The following is a 14,814-nucleotide window of genomic DNA, read 5'->3' on the forward strand; positions in this document are numbered from 1 at the left end:
GAGGCCCCCCGTGACGAAGAGCGCACGGAAGCTGATGAAGAGGCCCCGGAAGCAGAGGAGGAGCCCGCGGAACCAGAGGACCCTCAAGGACCCGCACCCCGCCGTGCACGGGCACCCCGCCGTGCACGGGTACCCCGCCAAGCACAACAAGAGGAAATAGCGGAGGTGCGGGTTCTACTGGACTACGTATACTTCGGATACAAAATATCGAAGGCCGCACTCGAATTCTTGATGGACAAAATCAAATAATTGAAGGACAAAACCAAATAATAAACATACTCAATAGAATCGAACAAGGCCAAAACAGAATCTTTAATCTGCACCAAGAGATGTTCAATTTTTTCTGGGAGGCGCATGCGGGTCTACCTCCTGGTCCGCCTCCTGCTGCTGGGCCTCCTGCTGCTGGGCCTCTTGCTGCTGGGCCTCCTGCTGCTGGGCCATCTCCTCCTGCCGGCCCATCTACTCCTGCCGGCCCATCTACTCCTGCCGGCCCATCTACTCCTGCCGGGCCATCTACTCCTCTTCAGCCATCTCATCCTCTTCAGCCATCTCCTCCTCTTCAGCCAGCTTCTCGTCCTCAGCCATCTTCTCCTCCTCAGCCATCTTCTCCTCCTCAGCCATCTTCTCCTCCTCACCTTGGTCGTCCCAGTACTCTTCCTTCCACTCTTCCCACAACATCTCCAAGGAGAACTCTTCGGAGTCGGCAGTTGCCCCTCCCAGAGCCTCAGCCCCGTGGGAAGAGGGGAAGGAAGAGGAAGTAAGTATTTATTTTCATCTTTAATGTTTTTTTTATTTAATGTGTAATGGATAGGTATGTGATGATGTGGTTTTCATACACTTGTGGACCACACTCTGTATATAATCTACTTCTATGGGACCGGGTCCATGGAGGAAGATTGTTTGCAGAGTGTGGGTTATACGTGTGTGAAAACCACATCATCACATACCTATCCTTGTTCATGATATTGATTGGTTTCTGTGATGTGATGTCCAAACTGTTTCCCGAATCGCAAACAAAATTACCATTACAATTATCCATGATGGCATATTACTGTTTGAATGCCAATAACACAGCTTAAAGGGACAGTCAGAAAATTATTGATTACAAAGAAAACACTGTATTACACATTATCAAGTTGGAAACAACAAAACATGGAGAAATACGTGTGACCTTTTAGATATCAATGATCAATACATGGTAAATAATATGCTGTATGAGCACAAGGTTTTACATATACAAATGCTATCCAAATGCCCTCTAGTGGTCAAATTGTATAATGATTACATGCACTCTTCAAGCTCGAAGAAATGAGCACACGAACCTCATAGGTTTAGCTAGCAAATTTAAATAAACAAAGACAAATGATTAATTGGTGAGAAACCTTTGATATCATTGATATTACAAAATTGACTTTTATAATAATGCAAAACATTATTTGTTTTCTAAACTGTCCCTTTAACAAAATTACATATGCTAACACATATTTGAAGCTTGTTGGTATATCTACATGTACTTGGTCAAAAATTAAATATTGAAATCAGATTTATATTGACGTGTTAAATAAAGTATATTTTCTTAAAGAGACATTATTGTGTTATTTTTGTTTGAACAATGAATATGGTTTAAAGTCCTTTTAGGAGTGGGGGGTGAAAATATGCTAACAATAATATATTTGAAGATTAAACAATGTGGAACTCATACATGATACAAAAATCAACATTTGCATTAATGGGACAGTATACTATATTTTTAACAGAACTGTATGTAATAGACACTACTACAAACAACAAGATTAACATATACTGATATCAATATTACAAAGCTTCAAACACTTTCAAAGAAAATCGGGTTAGCTCTATTTAAAATATAGATGAACCCCCATTACAACCGTAAAACAAGACAATACCCCATCATTAACATATGAAAAGACCCTTTACACAAACAGGAGAAAGCTGGAGATGGTACTCACATGAAACTCAGAGACTGGGCGAGGAGTCTGAAAATTAATTACATTTTCTTTGAACAGAAAAAAAATGAAACGTGTATTTGTTAAACAATGGACTATCTAACTAGAGACAAAATAAAAAGTTTTGATTTATAATGTGAGTGTCTAATGAACCTTTAATAAAATATACAATGAAATTACATTTAGAAGAAGTCGGCATCATATATTTAGCATATGATAAAGCTAAATGCATATTGATTACTTTATTCTAACACAATAGCGCATATTTATTAATTAGATATCTTTAACATTAAAAACAACAGTCATTTTTATGAAAAAGGAACATATTGTTGACAAACATATTAAACAACATGGAATATAGAGATTTGCACTTGCCTCGAAATATCATATGCATGAAAACATTTTGCTTTCGTTCGTTTATTCAACCAGACATCCAGCAAAAGAGAATGTGGTGGTCTTTATCAGCTACGGGTCAACAATGTAACATGATGCAAATAATACATATTCACAAGGTTTTTAAAATTGGCTGCAGTCACAAACGTGTTTAACGTGCACAAACAAATATTGCGGGACTACGTAATCCAATCATACGTTTTTTTACCTTTGCATGTGACGTCTTAACATGGCGCTTCCTTGATCACGTAAAAACGCCATCCAATAAAAGGCACATTCTTGATCACGTAAGAACGCCCAAAAAAAAAGGCGCATCCTTGATCACGTCAAAATGCCATCCAATAAAAGGCACATTCTTGATCACGTAAGAACGTCAGTCAATACAAGGAATCATTGGACAGCCTGGCAGGTGACGTTTTAAGCAACATGGCGCATCCGAGATAGCTGAAAAACCGCAGCCAATACAAGGACTCAGTTGACAGCTTGGCATATCACTAAAAAACGTATTTATATTTTAGGAACTAGTATGTGTCTAGATTGCTATCTAGGAATGTCACCAAATCATGAATCATCTTTTCGGACTTGACTGTCCCTTGAACTATAGCTATGGTGTATATCTTTAACATTTAAAAGATACACATGAGAAATACATATGCCATTGATGTTTTAAGATATGTTTTGATTGTTTTGGAATAACAATAATGATACATGGATTGATTAAACGTGTCATTTATTCAAGTTTAAATATGGTCAGCCTACCTATAGCCATATATGGGAGTAGAATTATTTTGTTAACATATTTTTAAAAAAATATTCATCATCTAAAATATTTGCATTACACACAGAGATTTATTTGGTTACACTTTTACAATAAGATGGAATAGAAAATGAAATACATGTGCTGTCAACATTACAATAAGATTGTTTATTAATAAGATTATATGTCCTTGTTCATGTAAAAAGGACACAAACGCTTTAGAAATGGAAATACATTCATTAACAATTGTGTTCACCATCCCTTAAAGGGACATTATTTTGTTTTTAAAAAGAGGATACACATAGACAATACTATTTCAATAAAATGAACACTTTACAGGGATTATATCATTGTATCAATCCTCAGATCATTTGTTAAAGGTGCATCAATTCATGCAGAGTTTCTAAATACACACATGGATGTGAAAATTGAAATATACATATATACACAAATAACAATCTATATATACATATATAAAAAAATTACTATGCTAATCATAATCATGCAATGATAAAGCTAAGAGAAAAATATATAAAGAAAAATAATAAGATTACATTGGAGATGTTAATCTTAAAGTCATTTACAATTGCCTTACATATATGATTTTTAATAAAAAAATATTTTTGATAGGTCCCTTTAAGGATCAACAAGATAAACTAGAGCTTTCAAAAAATAACATGAAGAATGAGTACAAAGAATCGTGCAATTACATGTCTTTTATTAGTATGTAAGAAAACATCAACAACGTTTAGAAATAATCTTGTAAAAATAAGGAATATTTGAGCCATATGACAAGGTAACAGAGTGCATCACAGTCCATGAAGAGAGTTACCAAGGGCCACCATACCCCCATTGGAGACATATGACAAGGTAACACAGTGCATCACAGTCCATGAAGAGAGTTGCCAAGGGCCACCATAGCCCCATTGGAGACATATGACAAGGTAAAAGAGTGCATCACAGTCCATGAAGAGAGTTGCCAAGGGCCACCATAGCCCCATTGGAGACATATGACAAGGTAAAAGAGTGCATCACAGTCCATGAAGAGAGTTGCCAAGGGCCACCATAGCCCCATTGGAGACATATGACAAGGTAACACAGTGCATCACAGTCCATGAAGAGAGTTGCCAAGGGCCACCATAGCCCCATTGGAGACATATGACAAGGTAACACAGTGCATCACAGTCCATGAAGAGAGTTGCCAAGGGCCACCATAGCCCCATTGGAGACATATGACAAGGTAACACAGTGCATCACAGTCCATGAAGAGAGTTGCCAAGGGCCACCATAGCCCCATTGGAGACATATGACAAGGTAACACAGTGCATCACAGTCCATGAAGAGAGTTGCCAAGGGCCACCATAGCCCCATTGGAGACATATGACAAGGTAACACAGTGCATCACAGTCCATGAAGAGAGTTGCCAAGGGCCACCATAGCCCCATTGGAGACATATGACAAGGTAAAAGAGTGCATCACAGTCCATGAAGAGAGTTGCCAAGGGCCACCATAGCCCCATTGGAGACATATGACAAGGTAACACAGTGCATCACAGTCCATGAAGAGAGTTGCCAAGGGCCACCATAGCCCCAATGGAGACATATGACAAGGTAACACAGTGCATCACAGTCCATGAAGAGAGTTGCCAAGGGCCACCATAGCCCCATTGGAGACATATGACAAGGTAACACAGTGCATCACAGTCCATGAAGAGAGTTTCCAAGGGCCACCATAGCCCCATTGGAGACATATGAAAATGTAACACAGTGCATCACAGTCCATGAAGAGAGTTTCCAAGGGCCACCATAGCCCCATTGGAGACATATGACAATGTAACACAGTGCATCACAGTCCATGAAGAGAGTTGCCAAGGGCCACCATAGCCCCATTGGAGACATATGACAAGGTAAAAGAGTGCATCACAGTCCATGAAGAGAGTTGCCAAGGGCCACCATAGCCCCATTGGAGACATATGACAAGGTAACACAGTGCATCACAGTCCATGAAGAGAGTTGCCAAGGGCCACCATAGCCCCATTGGAGACATATGACAAGGTAACACAGTGCATCACAGTCCATGAAGAGAGTTGCCAAGGGCCACCATAGCCCCATTGGAGACATATGAAAAGGTAAAAGAGTGCATCACAGTCCATGAAGAGAGTTGCCAAGGACCACCATAGCCCCATTGGAGACATATGACAAGGTAAAAGAGTGCATCACAGTCCATGAAGAGAGTTGCCAAGGGCCACCATAGCCCCATTGGAGACATATGACAAGGTAACACAGTGCATCACAGTCCATGAAGAGAGTTGCCAAGGGCCACCATAGCCCCATTGGAGACATATGACAAGGTAAAAGAGTGCAACAGGCACAACAATAAACTTTTAAAAAGGCCAAATGGCAACAATAAAAAAAAACATCAACATGTGGACGGAGGATTCTTATCTGCCACCTTGGAGCATCTCCAGATCCTCCACTTACTGGTCATCCTCTTCATTGTCCTGTGCATGTCCAGCTCCAGATTCAGGCCTTGAACTTAATCGCATAATTTCACGCAGAGTCAAGTCCTGAACCCGGAGCTGGGCCTGTATGGTGTCGTTCATCCCTCTCAGGACAGCTGCGTTCCTCAACATGGCCTGCTCTACTCTTGATATACCTTCTAGCATGAGCCATGCTGAGTCACAGCCTAAAATAAAGAATAAATTAAATATTAATGATAATTACACAACAGACGAAAAAATTAGAAAAGATACATTGTCATCATAAAGACAAATCATTCTTTACATCAATTAGTTTAAATTTATTCTTTACACATGAATTATGTTATTCAGACAGACCAAAATCATTAAAGGGACAGTTTACTCAAACATGTTGTCCCCTTTAATTGGTTTTAGATGATCCACTTATACAGCTTGAGTGTATAAAATCTTGTTAAAGGATTTACATTGTACTTACATTAGCAATTTAAATATTTTAATTATACTGTGGTAGGCACACCTATCCTTAAACATTTTGGCATTGAGGACAAGCTGTGTAAACATAGCAACCTGAAGAAATTACATTCCCACTGGGTTAGACAAGAGATAATGTATAAACATTTGTACATTAATTGTTGGATCCAAGTAGTGGTGATTGGTATATGTAGTGATATCCAATTAAAGGGACACTGAACCGAAATATTTAATTGACTGATTCAGATAGAGCATGACATTACAAATATTTAAAAATTACACATATTCTTTAAATGTTTGAATTCTATAGCTAGATTTTGAATGCAAGAATGTCGGTTTTTAGGGCAGGCCATATTTGTTTATCAACTTTGTTTGTCCCTGCTGGTTGATGGATACATTCATCCAACAATAAAGAAATGATGTCCACAATTATTTTATTTTTTAAAATAATTATAGGCATTTCTTTGTTTCAATAAAGATATCAAGAGAATGAAGAATAATTCATAAGAGTAGTAAATTATAAATTTGATTAACATTGCATGCTCTATTTGAATCACAATAGAAAATATTTTCCTTCAGTGTACCTTTAAGTATCTTATAATGTTGATTTTGAATGATACTTACAGCTGTGCCTGGGAAGGACAATCCGACACCCAGGACAATGAAGGTTGAGACAGGGGGGAGGGATGGGATTGGCTTGGGAAGGGATGGGATTGGCTTGGGGAGGGATGAGCTGATGCTCCGGGGTAGGCTGTACAGCTGGGGAGTGGGGAGTTGGGGTCTGGGCAGCTGTATGGGCCATAATACGGGGAGAGCGGCGAAGGGGGTTGTAGGGGCGTTTTTTGGGAGGGGCAGGAAATGATAAATGGGAAGGGCCGGCAGGGGTCTGGGCATGGGCAGGAGTCTGGGCATGGGCAGTGGTCTGGGCATGGGCAGGGGTCTGGGTCTGGGCATGGGCAGGGGTCTGGGCATGGGCAGGGGTCTGGGCATGGGCAGGGGTCTGTGACTGGTCAGGGGACTGGGCAGGGGCGGAAACCAGATGACCAGAAGTGGTGGATCCATCTGAAAATTTAATAAATATATATTAACATCTCATACATCATGAAATCAAATCAACGCATTTCAAATTGATTATGTTTTCAATATACTTAGAAGTGTGTTTGAATTTGTAAACAATTATGAAATGAGGATATGGTATGCATATAGGAATATCAATTACTGTCTGTACAATTATAACATTATTATTGTGTTTTGGCCTGGAATATGCATGTGACATAATGATGGCATGAATTATACATTTAAAAAAAAAAAAAAAATTCATGCTGCCTGATATAGAAAGGGGGCAGTAGTGTATTTGAACAGACAAATAATATTCCTTTTTAAAGTGCAAAAGCTGTAGACTTTGAATGTCTTCAATGAAATGATTTCAAATAAAGCAACATGTTGGAAACATGATAGATATATTTCACATACCATTAGACTCCAAGGCAGCCTCTTCCTCCTCCGTCACATATGTTAAATCAATCTCTGTAAAACATAACATGTTGTGTACACGTTAAGAACAGATATTATAACATATGTTACTGTTGTTCAAAGACACACATCAATGTTGCATTAAAGATATACACACCCAAAGTTATGATTTACATCATTTTGATGGAGCATACAAATTACATTAGATTTGTTATTCTCAATGATTCATATTTTCGATGTATTGTTTGTATTAATTTAAAAATCATAAAAGCATAGTACATAGAACATTTAAGATTTCTCATGTGTGTATCACTTGATGACTGTTGTCAAAAATGAACATGGAAACAAACATATGCTATACATCTTCTGAATAACAAATGTGTAGACTAATAAAGTTTTAATTATTAATCTTTCAATATTAAAAGAAAATTAATATATAATCAGAAGAGAAAATTATATGTTTCTTTCAAATGTTATGCTTCATCAGAATCATGCTCATAATATTGATTACCAATACACCTTCAATGACATATAAATGAGTCAATGGACTTACCAGGAGACCGCAAAGGCGGCTCTATGTCACTGCTGGATTCCTGTGGGCTCACCACACCAACTCTCTCTATGAATGATATAGATATATATTAGGAAACACATTTGGGATATCACTAAATCACATCTGTATCGAATTTTAAGATTAATCAACTTGAAAATGTGAAGAATAGAGCAGTCATTAAACCAGAAAATGCTTGATTGAATCAAGGGGATTCTGTTAAAAATGATGTATTGAACATATGTTTAATTTCAGACTATATTAGACATCAAACTCATCTCATACGATGCTATTGCATATCTAAATATACCCATTGATCAATGTTCTTAAAAGAATACACACAAACCACATTTTGAAGAGCAGCTGTTGACAAATCTAAACAAACACATGTGGCACATCGAGCCATTTGTGCAATGTACAGTAATCTTGTTTAGGACACAACACATATTTATCACAATACAAAACCAAATTGATTAGTACAAATATGTAATCATGGTGCTGTTAGAGTATGCTGATATCTATAAAGTAACTCCAACAGTGAATATGTGAATTATATATCAATATTGTTTAATCCAAAGAATGTAAAGATGAATGAATCTATTGTTTATTAAAGGGACACTGACATGATTAATTTAAATCATTGATTTCTCTGTTCAAACTGTTCAAAATGATTTAACATTGACTCCTATTATAATTTGAATGTTGCTACATTTTAATCTTAAAGGCAGATAAGCAATATTGTATTCAATAAATATTGTTTGTTGAAGGTATCCACCAATCATCAATAAAAACCCAGGTTGTTCAACCAAAATTGAGATGCAGATAAACGTACATTCTTGATTTTAAAATACATTTAGCAATAGAATATTTCACATATGATGATAGTATTATATTTAAATGTTTATTAATATTGCATACTCTATCTGAATGACAACATTAATAATTGTAGATCAGTATCCCTTTAATATAAAATTATATTGATTTGACAATGTTGGTGTTAATGAATTCTCTACTCCATATGTTGATGTAATTAATGGGATTGAGCATGCAATTCAAATCTAATATGTTATTTAAGGATATCCGAAGAATTATTTAATTTTCATCTATTAAAGGGACATTACATATAAATATTGAACAATGTGGATTTAGTATGTAATGCTCTGTCCATGTTTCTAAGACAAATGTCAATTAAAATGAGACATACCATACTGTGACAAGCCCTGCCTTAAGGATCCAGCAGCAACATCCATATCTGTAATATATTAAATGAGGATTGCATATCATTAATACAAATCATGCCATGTTTAAAATCTTTACATTATTAGCAAATCAATTTAAAACTATTAATCCTTTGGTAGTCCCATGAGTTAATTGTTTCCTCAATTCAATTCATGATAAATATATCCTGTACTCTTATTTTCAATCAGTTGTGTTGTTTACTGTAGCTTTAATTATTTTTTGGTGTTATTTCATTCTCATCAATTGATGTGCATATGTTATAATTTATTTGGATTCTTCTTTTTTTATTATGTATAATATTGAAAATAAGAATACTGTATTCTTCACATATATAATAATTCACATTTCATTTTGAACAACATGTATAAAGCAATGCCACTTACAGCAAAGCCATGTTAACGTGTATGCGCAATTCCATTTTCGCGATCATTGCGCAATGATTCAAAGCGGAATTACGCATCCGTCATTTGACCAACATGTATAAAGCAATGCCACTTACAGCAAAGCCATGTTAACGTGTATGCGCAATTCCATTTTCACGATTATTGCGCAATGATTCAAAGCGGAATTACGCATCCGTCATTTGACCAACATGTATAAAGCAATGCCACTTACAGCAAAGCCATGTTAACGTGTATGCGCAATTCCATTTTCGCGATCATTGCGCAATGATTCAAAGCGGAATTACGCATCCGTCATTTGACCAACATGTATAAAGCAATGCCACTTACAGCAAAGCCATGTTAACGTGTATGCGCAATTCCATTTTCGCTCTGTGACGCATATTCTGTAGAGCGCAAGACACATCATTCCTATTTCATGTGTCACTAATCTAAAATCAGATATCTAAACATCATATGTAGTGTATGTTGTGAGATCTGTATAGGTTTAGTATCTGACTATATACACATTTATTGATTAAAAAAAAAAAAAAAAAAGATATTATATGAAGTTGGATAATTACCTGGTTCAGATTCTCCATCTCCTCCCAGGCCACCGGACGGAGAAGCAGCTGCCCTGGCCCCGCGTCAGGACTTTCAGATCCCGCAGCTGGGAGGGAAGAAGAGGAGGCCGAAGTGTAAACTAAATACTAGTTTAGAAAATGTATGCCATATGATGTATTTGTGTACAATTCATGCCAGCAACAGTCCAGACATTTATACTTACCAGCTGATGTCCTCTTTAAAAACCAGGTGGCAAAGACTCGCTACAGGACCCAATGGCCAGAGCATCACCTATATTAATAAATGAAACACATTTTTAGCATTTGATGAACAATCCTAACATGTTTGCACAATTCTCTACTTGTCATTTCCCTACAGTTCACATCTATTGATAATACTCGAGTCTAACTTCTATTCTTTACCGTCTAAAGTTGCGGTTGATGATGTCTGCTCTGACATTGAGCCCCTCGTCCTGGAATGGCCCCTCTAGAACAGGATCATCCTCCTCATCTCTGAGGAGGTTTCTGTCCGGCCGGACGGCCTGCAGCATCCCAGCCCGCTGTGCAATATTATGCAGGACGCTACAGGCTACAACGATCTTAGCCACCTTCTTTGGGTTGTACTGGAGGGCTCCTCCCGACCTGTCCAGGCACCTGAACCTCATCTTCAGGAGCCCGAACATCCGTTCAACCACCGCCCTGGTTCTCTTATGAGCCCTATTGTAGCGCTCCTCAGACACATCAGTCGGGCTACGCAAGGGGGTAATGAGCCAAGGCCGGCTCATGTACCCAGAATCACCTATAAATTATGAACAGAACATAATTCCAACAGAATCCTCAAAATAGTATTTGTAGTACAATAAAAAGTTTTGTACACGATAATCCATTAACAAATGTTTATTTTAACTTTAAAATATCTAGTTCAATATTATTCTCTATCTTCCCATTTCAGCTAAGACATGCTACATATGCGTATTTCTCCTAAATCAAGCCTTGTGTAAAATGCTAACTACATGGTTACATTACATTCTCTATCTGAGCATTTAAGGTAAGACATGCTACATATCTGCATTGAACTAAAAGACATTTGCGGAAAGAGACAATGACATGGTTAAATTGCATTAGCTAATATCTTCCCATTTTAGTTAAGACATGCTACATATGCGTATTTCTCCTAAATCAAGCTTTGTGTAAAATGCTAACTACATGGTTACATTACATTCTCTATCTGAGCATTTAAGGTAAGACATGCTACATATCTGCATTGAACTAAAAGACATTTGCGGAAAGAGACAATGACATGGTTAAATTGCATTAGCTAATATCTTCACATTTCAGCTAAGACATGCTACATATGCGTATTTCTCCTAAATCAAGCCTTGTGTAAAATGATAACTACATGGTTACATTACATTCTCTATCTGAGCATTTAAGGTAAGACATGCTACATATCTGCATTGAACTAAAAGACATTTGCGGAAAGAGACAATGACATGGTTAAATTGCATTAGCTAATATCTTCCCATTTCAGCTAAGACATGCTACATATGCGTATTTCTCCTAAATCAAGCCTTGTGTAAAATGCTAACTACATGGTTACATTACATTCTCTATCTGAGCATTTAAGGTAAGACATGCTACATATCTGCATTGAACTAAAAGACATTTGCGGAAAGAGACAATGACATGGTTAAATTGCATTAGCTAATATCTTCACATTTCAGCTAAGACATGCTACATATGCGTATTTCTCCTAAATCAAGCCTTGTGTAAAATGCTAACTACATGGTTACATTACATTCTCTATCTGAGCATTTAAGGTAAGACATGCTACATATCTGCATTGAACTAAAAGTAGACATTAGCGGGGGGAAAATATATGGTTAAATTGCATCCTATAGCTGAACATTACGCTAACATTTTAAAACTACAGTGGCAATTGTCAAAATAATTAACCATGTTGTGCACAAATACTCACCAACGAGATAACCAGGGGGCATTTGTCTTTCCTCAAACTGTCTCCACAGGGACGACAGAGAGAGGATGCGGGCATCATGACAAGCTCCTCCAAAATTCGCACACACATGCATAATCCTCATCTGTGCGTCACAAACATACTGCACGTTGAGGCTATGAAAATGTTTGCGATTTCTGAAGGGCGAGTCATCAATTGGAGCACGCAGCGCAATGTGGGTACAATCTATGGCTCCCAAGACATTGGGCATTTGAGCAATATCAAAGAATTTCCGCTTCAGGTGCCTCCAATCACCATCATTCTGTGGGAATCCTATGTATTGCTTACTGATACGTACCATGGCGTCCAGAAAGTTATCAAACACCACAGAGAATGTACCTTGAGCCAGGCCATGCATGTACAGTTCTCCGGATTGAAAACTCCCGGAGGCCAGGACGTATAGACAGCTTAGCATCCTACTCATGGCGGGAACAGCAGTCCTTATTCTTATACGTGGCTCCAAATGAGGTTTAAGAAGATCGTAAAGGCCAATGAACTGTTCGCGATCGAGCCGATACACAAGGACCTCGAACCAGATGACCCCTTCGTCTCAGTCTGAGCCGCCGAGGCTGCCTGATTCGACCAACAGCTAGTTCGCCAATAGCAGCACCAGCAGCGTCTACCATGTCATCGTCATCCATCTTTCAAAACAGCGTAACAAGGTAAGCACTTGATCTGATGTGGATCACAAGTGATGCATTGGCCATGTTGTTTGGGGGATTTATAGTACAATTAGTCCAATGGTAGTGAATTTGTAATGATTGCTGATTGTATTCACCTGTTTGTATGTGAGCGGCGCGAATGCTTTCACAGTGGGCGTTTATTTGTTGTTTGCTGAAATGTTATTTTCAAACAATGATTCTCAATGTGAAAGTGTCAAATATCACACATACAGTGCATGTTTGTAATGTTTGTTCATATGCGTAATCAATATTTCTTAAACGCGATCTTATAGTAACAAGCACACGTCCAGGCTAACATGAATGAAAGTGCATAGTTGTGTATAATGTGCATCGAATGTGATCGATCAATGTTGCTGCAATATTGTTTGTAAACGATAAAGTAACAGCTGCCATCTGTAGTATTGTATATATAAGTGATTGCCGAGCTGTAAATATTGTATGCGTCCCTTTCAAATCGCACTAATACTGAATAACTTCCGGCTGTCATCTGTAGTATTGTATATATAAGTGATTGCCGAGATGTCAATATTGTATGCGTCCCTTTCAAATCGCACTAATACTGAATAACTTCCGGATGTCATCTGTAGTATTGTATATATAAGTGATTGCCGAGATGTCAATATTGTACGCGTCCCTTTAAAATCGCAATAATAATTCCGAACTTCCCGTCTGCCATCTGTAGTATTGTATATATAAGTGATTGCCGAGCTCTCAATATTGTATGCGTCCCTTTCAAATCGCAATAATAATTCCGAACTTCCCGTCTGCCATCTGTAGTATTGTATATATAAGTGATTGCCGAGATGTGAATATTGTACGCGTCCCTTTAAAATCGCAATAATAATTACGAAATTCCCGTCTGCCATCTGTAGTATTGTATATATAAGTGATTGCCGAGATGTCAATATTGTATGCGTCCCTTTCAAATCGCACTAATACTGAAGAACTTCCGGCTGTCATCTGTAGTATTGTATATATAAGTGATTGCCGAGATGTCAATATTGTATGCGTCCCTTTCAAATCGCACTAATACTGAATAACTTCTGGCTGTCATCTGTAGTATTGTATATATAAGTGATTGCTGAGATGTCAATATTGTATGCGTCCCATTCAAATGGCACTAATACTGAAGAACTTCCGACTGTCATCTGTAGTATTATATATATAAGTGATTTGCGATCTGACAATATTTATTAATTGTCCCATTGAAATCGCCTTAATAATGCTGTTCCAAACTGTTGTTTACGTATATGTTGTATTGTAGTATTGAGTGTTAAAGTTCTGAAAGGGGCGGTACAGTCGTGAATCTGTAATGTGTATGGTTGAATCTTCTAATGACATCATGATCTTATTAACCTGCCTGTGTAGTTCTGAAATCCTCATTGTGTTGTTGTATTGTGCTACATTGTTATTGTGTGCTGAATAAAATCTCAATGTGTGCTTTGTGGTTGCGTGATGGGTGATGCGTGTTATGTACATGTACGTATATATTGTGATTGTGTCCCACATATGCTGACTTGTATATAGCGGTCTGGCATTGTTGTTCCTTCCCATAAAGTGACATCTGTAATCTGGTGTACTGATGTTCTTGTTGTACGTAATTCCTAATGGTTTCTGGTGATGGAATCATGATGTTAAAAGTACAGTAAAATCCATATGTTGTGTTTTGTGATTCATCTAGAGAATGTAATGTGTTTTTCCCCCATCATTTGAATGCACATGTATGAGTGAATGTTAAAAGTAATGTATGTGCATCCATGAGTGATCATGTGTTAAGCCTATGTAGATATGCTGTTGCTGCAAGCATATGAGTTGAATAACTGAAATGCAATAATAAAGGTAAAT

The sequence above is a fragment of the Bombina bombina genome, chromosome 3 (assembly GCF_027579735.1).
Source record: "Bombina bombina isolate aBomBom1 chromosome 3, aBomBom1.pri, whole genome shotgun sequence".
Lineage (NCBI taxonomy): Eukaryota > Metazoa > Chordata > Amphibia > Anura > Bombinatoridae > Bombina > Bombina bombina.